At 51.3% G+C, this 12,334-nt stretch overlaps 1 long non-coding RNA gene across 1 annotated transcript in view; it reads right to left on the bottom strand.

Annotated features, from left to right (window-relative positions):
- LOC123371992 overlaps window positions 1-9,693 on the bottom strand; it is a 45,329-nt gene extending 35,636 nt beyond the window's left edge. The window contains exon 1 of the long non-coding RNA XR_006580040.1: window positions 9,188-9,693. This is a non-coding gene — a long non-coding RNA (uncharacterized LOC123371992). The remainder of the gene's footprint in view (window positions 1-9,187) is intronic.
- Window positions 9,694-12,334: the final 2,641 nt, after the last annotated feature.

Below are 12,334 nucleotides of genomic sequence, written 5' to 3'. Positions count from 1 at the left end.
ATTCCTCCTCCAAATTCACCACCCTCTGGAAAGCCCACAGATGCTAAACCATATTAGTAAAATGCAGTGAAAGTGCCCCCATCACACCCACCATTCCCTATGACAGCAACTTCCCCTGAGTCTCCCAGTGTGCCCAATTTGTGTATCATCATTTAGACAGTAAGTTCTGTGCCTAAGATAATAAATGAGAAAAATAATTTGGCACATTTGGCAGCCTCTAATCAGGAGAGTACAGGTCATTGCAGGTCTGGACTGAAGTACGTTTAGAATGCTGCGGTATTTGCCTGCTCACACAGCCTACAGTTGGTTCTAGGTGCTGCTTTTATCAATATCCCACACAAAAAGTTTGGGATTAAGGTTACCAGACTGCAGATCCCACAACACTGAATATAACTGGGGAGGTAGAGACAAAGTCACTCAACTGCCTGTCATCCCAAATGACCCCAAACAGTTTACCAACAAAAGATACATCCACCACCAAAATGCAGCCAGCTCTTTCTTTAAGAGGCAACTGTAAGCATATAGCAACTATTCAGGACAGGAAATGTCTACTACATCCACCTGAAATCAAAAGGGGGAAGTCCAATCAGTACAATGTAATTATTTATTCAGATTAGAATTTTACCAATAATGGTAAATCTGTGAGAAGAGTCTTTGTAAGCTCTCTATACCCCAAATGTAATTTAGCTAATTTTCAGAAATTTAAAGAGTCATTTGGACAGGGGATCCTCTACTCTTGTGAAAAGGGCCATGGAGTTTTTAATTACTAAAATAGGCAAGACTCTTTAGTCTCTTCACTTTCAAAAGCAAAAAATCTCACATACAAAAGGAAGAGATGACAAAAGTCACAGAGCAAAAGCACAAAAAAGAGGAGCAAGAGACCAAATGGAACAGGATAGGAAGAAAGAACTAAATAACTCAGGAGGAAAAAGAATACAGAGACCAACAGAACATACCACATTCTCATCCCCTCAAGGCTCAGGTCCGTCTAAAGACCCACAGCAGAAGGAACAGATGAATTCATCTTCCTGTGGCTGAAAATGTAGAGCAGCCCCATAGCATCCGATCTGCAGTTTGTCAGCACTAATGTACTGAGCCTACTTCCTCCCGCCCCCATTCTCAGCAGTTGTTTTAGGGCTCATCTAGACTACAGAAATTTGCACCATTGTAACTGCACTGATGTAATTATGCCAATGCAAACCTGCAACCTAGACATACTGCATCAGCACAAAAAGGAGCTCGCTGTTGTGTAGAGGGCCTACATAACACTGCAAACACACTGAAGCAGTTATACCAGCACAAATTTCCCTATTCTAGAGAAGACTTTCATATCCATGGACAGCGAGGCCCTTCCAAGTTAATACGTCTATATCCACAAACAGGGTTAACCATGAGCTTCATGGATTATCATAAGGCCCAGCTGCTGCCTTAGCTCTTCTGCATACGTGCAGAAAGCAAGAGACTTTTTCACCTTTATCAGGAACTGAATGAAAAGTTCAGGCAAAAAGACAACACAGCTGTCGGACCAGAGAACGTCGGCACAAAACAATGCGCTCAAGGAGATTCCTAGGGTCTCTCACATGCTGAAAAATGCCACGTATGAATAAAAAGCCCATGTCTATATTTTCAGAGCTGCTACCATGAAAACAGCTAAGCCTGCAGTAGTCGTGGAGGCCTGTGCATGCATAGCAGGGAGTCAGAAGGGCAATACAGTTGCTCCTGCAATGGCCAGTTCATTCCCTCCTCCAAATGCATGCGTCAGTCTGAGACAGCCTACGATCTCACTGTGAGACCCCAACAGGGATTTGGCCACCGGCCCTTTCTCCTGTTGTCACGATGGAACTCCCATCTCCACCTCACAAGAGCCGTAAGAGGAGGTGGAAATAAGATGCTTTTAAAATCACTTGCTCATTAAAGTAAGTTAAACTTGAGTCAAGTGGAATGCCACCCCCCAGCACCTATTGCTGCAGCCAGCACTATAAACTCCAGACACCAGTATTCAGACTTGGAATCCCATGTGTGCACAAGGGCTTTGTCTGGCAAACTAGGGAGTCTCTTGGAGGCACCTGGAACCTCACTCTGCCAGGCAGCCCAAGATGCTACTGGCCAACATGGATGCATCTTACCCCCCAGGGTGAGGAACAAGGAGACCACAGGCTCAATGAACCACACAGACCACAGAAACTGGAAGAGGAGATGCCTGAGACATTGTCAAGAGCCGTGTGTGCGAAACTGGGATTTAGCCATGGCAGCAGGGACCGAGCCCAACTCACTCCAGGAGGGGAATCCGGGGATGAGGCACTGTCTAGGTCAGGTAAGTAGCTTTTTATTGTCGAGTGTATCACCAGGGCTGATTTTGCAGGCTTGGACCTGGCAGAATTTCCCAGGTTCTTATGAGCACTGCCATCACTGTAAAAGGGTAGATACATCCTCCTCTTAGAACAGGAACATCCATCTCTCCCTGGGCTCTGCCAGTTCCCATTCATAGAATCATAGAATCTCAGGGTTGGAAGGGACCTCAGGAGGTCATCTAGTCCAACCCCCTGCTCAAAGCAGGACCAAACCCAACTAAATCATCCCAGCCAGGGCTTTGTCAAGCCTGACCTTAAAAACCTCTAAGGAAGGAGATTCCACCACCTCCCTAGGTAACCCATTCCAGTTCTTCACCACCCTACTAGTGAAAAAGTTTTTCCTAATATCCAACCTAAACCTCCCCCTCTGCAACTTGAGACCATTACTCCTTGTTCTGTCATCTTCTACCACTGAGAACAGTTTAGATCCATCCTCTTTGGAACCCCCTTTCAGGTAGTTGAAAGCAGCTATCAAATCCCCCCTCATTCTTCTCTTCTGCAGGCTAAACAATCCCAGTTCCCTCAGCCTCTCCTCATAAGTCATGTGTTCCAGCCCCCTAATCATTTTTGTTGCCCTCCGCTGGACTCTCTCCAATTTATCCACATCCTTCTTGTAGCGTGGGGCCCAAAACTGGACACAGTACTCCAGATGAGGCCTCACCAGTGCTGAATAGAGGGGAATGATCACATCCCTCGATCTGCTGGAAATGCCCCTACTTATACAACCCAAAATGCCATTAGCCTTCTTGGCAACAAGGGCACACTGTTGACTCATATTCAGCTTTTCGTCCACCATAACCCCTAGGTCCTTTTCTGCAGAACTGCTGCCCAGCCATTCGGTCCCTAGTCTGTAGCAGTGCATGGGATTCTTCCGTCCTAAGTGCAGGACAATGCACTTGTCCTTGTTGAACCTCATCATATTTCTTTTGGCCCAATCCTCTAATTTGTCTAGGTCCCTCTGTATCCTATCCCTACCCTCCAGCGTATCAACCACTCCTCCCAGTTTAGTGTCATCTGCAAACTTGCTAAGGGTGCAGTCCACACCATCCTCCAGATCGTTAATGAAGATATTGAATAAAACCGGCCCCAGCACCGACCCGTGGGGCACCCCACTTGATACCGGCTGCCAACTAGACATGGAACCATTGATCACTACCCGTTGAGCCCGACCATCTAGCCAGTTTTCTATCCACCTTACCGTCCATTCATCCAGCCCATACTTCTTTAACTTGCTGGCAAGAATACTGTGGGAGACTGTATCAAAAGCTTTGCTAAAGTCCAGAAATAGCACATCCACTGCTTTCCCCTCATCCACAGAGCCGGTTATCTCATCATAGAAGGCAATTAGGTTAGTCAGGCATGACTTGCCCTTGGTGAATCCATGCTGACTGTTCCTGATCACTTTCCCCTCCTTTAAGTGGTTCAGAATTGATTCCTTGAGGACCTGTTCCATGATTTTTCCAGGGACTGAGGTGAGACTGACTGGCCTTTAGTTCCCTGGATCTTCCTTCTTCCCTTTTTTAAAGATGGGCACTACATTAGCCTTTTTCCAGTCATCCGGGACCTTCCCCGATCGCCATGATTTTTCAAAGATAATGGCCAATGGCTCTGCAATCTCATCGGCCAACTCCTTTAGCACCCTCGGATGCAGCGCATCCGGCCCCATGGACTTGTGCTCGTCCAGCTTTTCTAAATAGTCCCGAACTACTTCTTTCCCCACAGAGAGCTGGTCACCTCCTCCCCATACCGTGCTGCAGAGTGCAGCTGTCTGGGAGCTGACCTTGTCTGTGAAGACAGAGGCAAAAAAAGCATTGAGTACACTAGCTTTCTCCACATCCTCTGTCACTAGGTTCCCTCCCTCATTCAGCAAGGGGCCCACACTTTCCTTGACTTTCTTCTTGTTGCTAACATATCTGAAGAAACCCTTCTTGTTACTCCTAACATCTCCGGCTAGCTGCAACTCCAAGCGTGATTTGGCCTTCCTAATTTCACTCCTGCATGCCTGAGCAATACTTTTATACTCCTCCCTGGTTATTTGTCCAATCTTCCACTTCTTGTAAGCTGTTTTTTTGTGTTTAAGAGGAGCAAGGATTTCACTGTTATTCCCTCTCCCACACACACCTCCACGATACATGTGGCAGTTACCACCTCCCTCCCCAGCCCAGCCATTTTGGTTCCTCTGTAACTCCCTAGGGTGGGAAACTGGACACCCCACTTACCAGCACCCCTGCTTTCAGCAGCATTGGCCACTATTCCCAGTCAAGGTGCTCGATCTGGTGTGAACAGCAGCTGGTCAAGTCATGTCATTTGTCCAGCAGTGAAATGGCAAGAAGAAGAGGATTAAACACAACAGAAACTACGTTATTGCAATAAGTAAAATATCAGGCACCATAGCCAAAGGATTTATAGGACAGCGTATCTATCGTCCCACGTGCCAGATCAAGGCACCTCATTAGCATGCTGCTCTTATCTACACACATCACATTTCACTCACTTCCTATTTAATGTGTGAAAAATATTCTTAGGCATAGTATGCCAGCAAACTGACACAAGCCACAAGTGGGGAAATAACTACACCGCCTATCCCACCTGTTGTTGTGATCACCACAACAGCAGCTACCACTGTTCATTTCCCAGCCACAAACTGGTGCCCAACTGGCTAGTTACTCTGCAGGGTAGCCAGCTCTCATAGGACAATCTCCACTCACCTTGCTGCATTGGCTACCTCAACACAGCAGTGTAGTTCTAAACAAAGAGATACAAAGGTGCTGCAGTTATGTAGCTACAGCTGTGGGTCCCAGGTCTTGAGAACAACTGAGTCCCACCAGTCTGTGGTTATGGATCAGGCCCCAAAGCAGCATTCTACCGGCTAAAGATCATCCTCAGATATAGTACACAAACATGTATCCAGACCAGGGGTCGGCAACCTATGGCACGCGTGCCAATGACAGCATGCGAGCCGATTTTTAATGGCACACTGCTGCCTGCTGGAGTCCCGGCAGGCAGGCAGCGGCGTGCCATTAAAAATCCCGCCCAGCCCGGCCCGCTATTCTCTGCCTCCCCCCCCACCCCCCGCGGGGCCAAGGGGCAGAAGCTTGGTCCTGCCGGCTTCCCTGCCTCTTCCCGCAGTGTGCTGGGTTCCTGCCCCTCCTCTGCCTCTCCATCCCTCCCTCCTTGCCAGCCGATCAGCTGATGGCCCTTGCGAGGGAGGGGTCGGGAAGGAGCAGAGTTAGCGTGCTCGCTGCTCCCAGAGGAGGCAGAGAAGCGGGGGCAGGGCCTTGGGGAAGGGGGGGGGGTTGGAATAGGGGCATATCCCCTCCAGCCCCCTGCCCTGACCCCCCCCCACACACACCCCAGCCCTCTGCCCTGAGCCCCACAGCCCTGCACACACCCCAGGCCTGTGCCCTGAGCCCTGACCCCCCCTCACACACACCCAGCCCTCTGCCCTGAGCCCCACAGCCCTGCACACACCCCAGGCCTGTGCCCTGAGCCCCACACACACTCCAGGCCGCTGCCCTGAGCCCTGTACCCCCCTCATACACACCCAGCCCTCTGCTTGACTCCTTCACCACCCCCATGACCCCAGCCCTGACTCTGGCACCCCCCCACATACCCAGCCCTGCCCCCCTGCCCTGACACCTGCACCCCATCACATGCCCCCAGCCCTCTGCCCTGACTCTTGCATCCCCCCACATACCCATCCACCCCCTCACATCCTGACTTTTGCATGCCTTAAATCCCCATCCTCACCCTGAGCACCAAGTGGGAGCTCCTGCTCACACACACCCACATTCCCACCTGCACCCCTCGCACCAAATGGGAGCTGCCCAGGTAAGTGCCCTACACCCAAACCTCCTGCCCCAACCCTGAGCCCCCTCCCTCATTCTAGCTCCTGGCCAGACCCTTCACCCCCAGCCCTGAGCTCAGTGCACTCCCACCCTCAGCTCAGTGCAGAGAGAGGAAGAGAATGGGCCAGAACCAGGGAGAAGGTAGGTACTCACTGTATGTGGGCAGGGCTTGGACCCCAGACCGGCAGCGGGCTGATTGGGTCTGGCAGCCAGGATCCCAGCTGGCAGGAGCCAGCGGATGGAACCCCTGAGCGGCAGTGGGCTGAGCCGCTCAGTCCACTGCCGGTCTGGGGTCCCGGCCGCCGGCCCTGCACAGCCCACTGCTGGTCTGAGGTGCCGGCCGCCGGATCCTTGCCAGCCGGGGTCCCAGCTGCAGGCCCCACTCAGCCCACTGCCGGCCTAGGTGAACAGAACCCCAGACCAGCGGCGGGCTGAGCGGGCCGACGGTGTAAGATCAACATTTTAATTTAATTTTAAATGAAGCTTCTTAAACATTTTGAAAACCTTATTTATTTTACATACAACACTAGTTTAGTTATATAATATATAGACTTGTAGAGAGAGACCTTCTAAAAAACGTTAAAATGTATTACCGGCACGTGAAACCTTAAATCAGAGTGACTAAATGAAGACTCGGCACAGCACTTCTGAAAGGTTGCCGACCCCTGATCCAGACATTGGTGGAAGATGCATAATAACTGCATGACCTAGTTGGAAAGCTGCTCTCCGCATCTCCACTTCAACTGCCATAATCCCCTCTACCACCTCACCGCAACCACTGTTCAAATGCTTCAACAAAAACCTCCTTGCTGAGTTGAACATAAGCATCGAGGGGTCCATGTTGAGGAAATGCCTGAGAAATGGGCACAGCTATGGGAATTTCTCCAGGTAATTACTGAAGTTTCCCAGTGAATGAAGGGAATTTGACCGCTGTACCCAAATTTTCCTTTTGCAGAAGGCCCTACTAAAGCCTAGGGGGACACACTGTGCCATTGGTACTTACACTGGTTCAATTACCAATAATTCAGTTCTCTAGTGCAGATATTACCTGAAAGTCCATAGCTCTAGCACAGTTCAGAAACACATTTCAAAGACACTTTGTTCTCAACTATACTGCAAGATGGCTGTATGTTGTAACTAGGCCTCTAAAATGCAGTTAGGATCTAGCTCAACAAGACACATGAGCACATTTCAACTTTTTTTTTTAAATGGCTTCTGCCACAAATCTTGAGCTAACAGTAAAATAATTGTCAACACACGTCTGGGATTTGAGAGTTTTATAAGAAAAAGGCCAGGAAACATGCTAAGGCCCTACTGCTGCAATGTAATCCAAATGGATGTAGGAGTCTGAGCAGATTTCACAGCAGAATTGGGATCACAGAAAGGGAAATCTCCATTGACAATCATGTTTTTTTTCCTTTTTCTTCAATACAAGATTTGAAGCATTAAGAATTAAGTGGCTTATAAACACAACAACAGTTTTTTGTAGGTAACTGACAAAACACAAAAAATTAAACTTGCCTCAGAACACTACTCACGTCTTGCCCCTACAAATTGACGCATTAGGCCTAAAAACTAGACAAAGCCCCATTACTTAAATTTAAAATGGATTATCCTACAGTTTACTGGGGCTCTTTTTAATGCTCTCCTAAGATTTTCAGTATGCCATTTCAATACAAGTCTCACTCATTGTTCAATTACAATTGTTCTGAAAGTTTGGGGAGCTTAAATCCAAAAATTCAACAATGAAGACGTTTCTTATTTAATGATGTCTTATGAATGTCTTCAGAGTACTCAGAACTATTTTCAAGGGGAGTGATTGAATCTTAATAAAATTATCTAAGGGAAGTCTGTGATTTATCACCAGCAACAAATACTGTAATTCTTCTTAGACTAATGAACGGAAATGTATAATTGATATTGGTTTAAACCACTGACAGTACAAAAAAACCCCACCCCAAATCGGTGAGCACAGAAACAGGCAGCAAGAAAAACAGTTATTTCTAGTGAAGTACTGTCCATGGAAATTTCGTTTTAACGACTAGTGCTAAAGGCCTTGATTCGTGGTCTGTATCTTCACAGTATAAATCAAGAATGAAAGAATTAACAAGATTCAACTAATTACTCTAAATTAATAATAAAGCAGCCTTTACTCTTTACTATTCAGATAGGACTGAAATGTTAGCCGGCAGTTCTGGACTGTCACTTAGAGTTTCCTCCTCTTACTCAGGTTTCCTATGGCCAAGCTAAAATTTACTTTTACAACTACCAAAGCCTCCCAGACTAGCTCTCTGCTCAGATTATTACATGCCCAGGTGCTTTTTTTTTAAATGTAGCTGTTTGAACCACAACTATCCTTCCCCACCGTTTAGGAGCGCTCAGAGTATCCAAGTCTGTCTCCGAGCACCCCTAAAACACTGTAATATTCCCTCAGACATAAAGAAAGATTCCTCAAAACATCGGGCTCCCTTTGGAACCGGTTTCCTTTTGGTTTCAGTTCGGTTGTAAATCCGAGCACACGCTATTGGGGGTGGGGGTCTGGCAGCGGTGGCGAAGTCCGCAGGAAGTTGGCCTGCATGACTCCACGCCTGGAGTTAAATCCACTTACTGCAAGCAGGAGAACAGCTGTCTGGCAGCCCCGCGCCGGGAGTCTCCCCAGCCACACCAAAGCACCTGCTCCCTGCAGCTCCACACGTAGCCCTGGTCTGGGCACCCCCATGTCCCCCTCGGTCTGCACAGGGACCTGCCTGGACCCCCCCCTAGATAACTCCCTGGTCCTTGCCAAAGCCCCAGCAGCCATGCCCCCCCATGCCGCTCCAAGCCCTGATCCCGGACTCTCATCTCCCTTCCCTGCAGCCCCAAACTCCCCCGCGTGCCCCTTTCCCTCCCCACCCCGCCCTCGCTGGCCCCTCTATCCGCAGCCCCCCCCCCCCCGACTCGCCCCTCTCTCCGTGGGGGGCTGGCGGGGGCGCTGCCGCGCGTCCTTACTTGGAGTTGTCTTTGCCGCCAGGGGTCCTGGCTCTGCCGCCTCCAACTTCCCAGAGCCCGGCACCAGCAGCTCCCCCGTCCCGCCCGGCTCCCCGCGCACGTGGGGCTCCGGCAGCCGCGCCGCGCCGCGCCCGAGTCCCGGCTCAGCCCAGCGGACGTGGCAGCACCAGCTGGGAACCGGCCGCGCCGAGCCGAGCGGCGCAGGAGGCTCCTCCCGGCTCCGCTCCAGCGGAACGCGGGGCGCCCTCTGCTGAACACAGGCTGGACCCGCTGCCCCCGCCTCCAGCCCAGCCCTTCCCGCCCTGCGCCGCTTCCCGAGTGTGGGAGCCGGAGGCCGAGCTAGGCTGACTCAGGTAAACCCTGAACAGGCTCCGTCCTCAGGGCAGAGCTGCGCCCTGGAGGCTGCTCCCCGGGGGCACGGTCTAGTTTAGCGTCCACTCTTACTCCTGTAGCTCGTGGTAACACAAACAGGCCCCCCCCCGCTCCAAACCCTCAGAGAAATTCAGCCCCCGCCCTTCCCCAAACGCATGAGCTACACGATGAGTTTCACAACATGTCTAGAAAGTTGCTTAACAAACCCAGGCACCCCTGGGCCCGGGGAGGCGGGGATTTCCCGAAGTTGAAGGACTTGCACAGAAAATGCCCTGCCTGCACCTCCCTCCTGTGTCAACGGAGAGAACTGAACTATGGCAATATTGCAAGGGGAGAGTGGCCATCTCTCAGGTAGTCTGGTCCCAAGCCAGTTAGGTTGTGTAGCTTTGCACTGCAAGGCAGGGCTGCCCGGGGGGGCAAGAGGGGCAATTTGCCTCGGGCCCCACAGGGGCCCGCATGAGAGTTTTTCGGGGGCCCTGGAGTGGGATCCTTCACTCGCTCTGGGGGCCCTGGAAAACTCTCGCGGGGCCTTGGCCCCCGGAGCTGCTTCTGCTCTGGGTCATCGTCGGCAATTCGGCGGCAGGGGGACCTTCTGCTCTGGGGCGGAAGGACCCCCCCGTCGCTGAATTACCACTGAAGCAGGACCTGTCGCCGAAGTGCCGGGTCTTCGGCGGTAATTCGGCGGCAGGGGGCCCCCGCCGCGGGTCTTTGGGGCACTTTGGCGGCGGGTCCCAGAGTGGAAGGACCCCCCACCGCCAAATTACCGCCGAAGCAGGGGCCCCCCGCCACCGAAGACCGCAGGCCCCCTGAATCCTCTGGGCGGCCCTGCTCCAAGGGAACCTTAACCTAAATTCTGCAGCAAGGGATGTGGGCCCTGGAGGTAGAACATGATTTAGGTAGTTAAGTCAAGCACTTGAGCACGTTCAACCTCAATTCAGCCCCCTTGTGCAGTATGATGGGTTCTCAACCTTTTCCTTTCTGAGCCCCCTCTCCCCCCCTGCAACATGCTATAATAACGCCACGGCCCACCTGCGCCACAACAACTGGTTTTCTGCATATAAAAGTCAGGGCTGACGTTAGGGGGTAGCAAACGGGGCAATTGCCTGGGGCCCCTGTGAAGTTACATTGCACAGGCTTTGGCTTCAGTCCCGGGTGATGGGGCTCAGGGCCATGGGCTTCAGCCCCATGCCGTGGAGCTTCAGCTTTCTGACCTGGACCCCAGTGAATCTAGTGCTGGCCCTGCTTGAAGGCCCACCTGAAATCTGCTTGCGGCCCCCCAGGGGGGCCCAGACCGCTGGTTGAGAACCACTGCAATATGATACCATTTTTAATCATGTGATCACATACTATTTTTTCTATAGGCCCCCTGCCACATGCAATATTACAGAATGGATACACAAGAGGGCAGAATTCAGGTTGCATGGGCAACCCTAAAGCTGCTATTTCCTTCCTTTCACTGCTTGACATGCAACCTAAAAACATTATTTTAATGGATTTTTGTATGCAATATTTTATTAATGAAATAGGAGAATGTGACGAATATGTTCATGCCTTTACCTTGACATGTGCCAGTGGGATGGAGAAGCTTGATCCAGAGCACAGAGTTGATCCAGTTGTGGAATGATTGGCCCAAAGTAAAACTGTAAAGGGACCTGCAAAACTCCCCAGGAGAACAGAGGCTGAAGGGGAAACATAGGGAGTGGATAGGGCTTAACCGTGACCCTCTCACCTCCATGTCAGTAAGGCCCAGAACCAGCTGGCTGCTACTGCCTCCACTCCAATGGCTCAGAACTGGCTATGCACCAACAGAGAACAAGGAGGCTAGAAGGATGGACAGCCTTCCTGCCCTCGGTGCAGTACTAGTGCCTCCAACACCCTAAGGCTGGGAGGAATCACTATGGGCAAATCTCAGAGCTGGTCTACACTGAAAATTTACATCAGCATAACTGTCCTGTGGCACTTTATAGACTAACAGACATATTGGAGCATGAGCTTTTGTGGGTGAATACGACGAAGTGGGTATTCACCCACGAAAGCTCATACTCCAATACGTCTGTTAGTCTATAAGGTGCCACAGGACTCTCTGCTGCTTTTACACATCCAGACTAACACGGCTACCCCTCTGATACTTATCAGCATAACTGTGTCTCTCAGGGTTGTGAAAAATCCACACCCCTAAGATATGTAGCTACGCCAACCAGACCTAACCCCTGGCATACACAGCGCTAGGTCAAGGGAAGAATTCTTCTGTTGACCTCGCTACCACCTCTCTAGAAGGTGGATTAATTACAACAAGGGGAGAACCCCACCCATCACTGCAGTGACCTACACATGTGTAACCCACATTCCTCCCGGGTGTGGTGCTCTGTCCCCGCTAGTGGTACCAAGACCACTTAGAGATCAATGAGTCTGCTACAGCCTTAGCTAAGGGCTGTATGGCTTTTAGCTCATGCAATAGAGCAGGGGTGGGCAAACTGCGGCCCGTGGGCCGGATCTGGGCGGCAGGATTGCTCCCCGTGGCGCCGTGGGCCCCGTGCTGCTCTCAGAAGCGGCCGACACCATGTCCTTGTGGCCCCCGGGCAGGGGGCAGAGGGCTCCGTGTGTTGCCCTTGCCTCCAGGCACCGACCCTCGCAGCTCCCATTGGCTAGGAACGGGGAATCGTGGCCAATGGGAGCTTCAGGGGAGGTACCTAGAGGCACGGCAAGGGCAGCGCACGCGGAGCCCTCTGCCCTCTCTCCCCCAGGGGCTGCAGCGCTTCCTGGAGCGGTGCGGCA

The sequence above is a fragment of the Mauremys mutica genome, chromosome 1 (assembly GCF_020497125.1).
Source record: "Mauremys mutica isolate MM-2020 ecotype Southern chromosome 1, ASM2049712v1, whole genome shotgun sequence".
NCBI lineage: Eukaryota > Metazoa > Chordata > Testudines > Geoemydidae > Mauremys > Mauremys mutica.
This window is presented reverse-complemented; position numbering and strand designations above follow the sequence as displayed.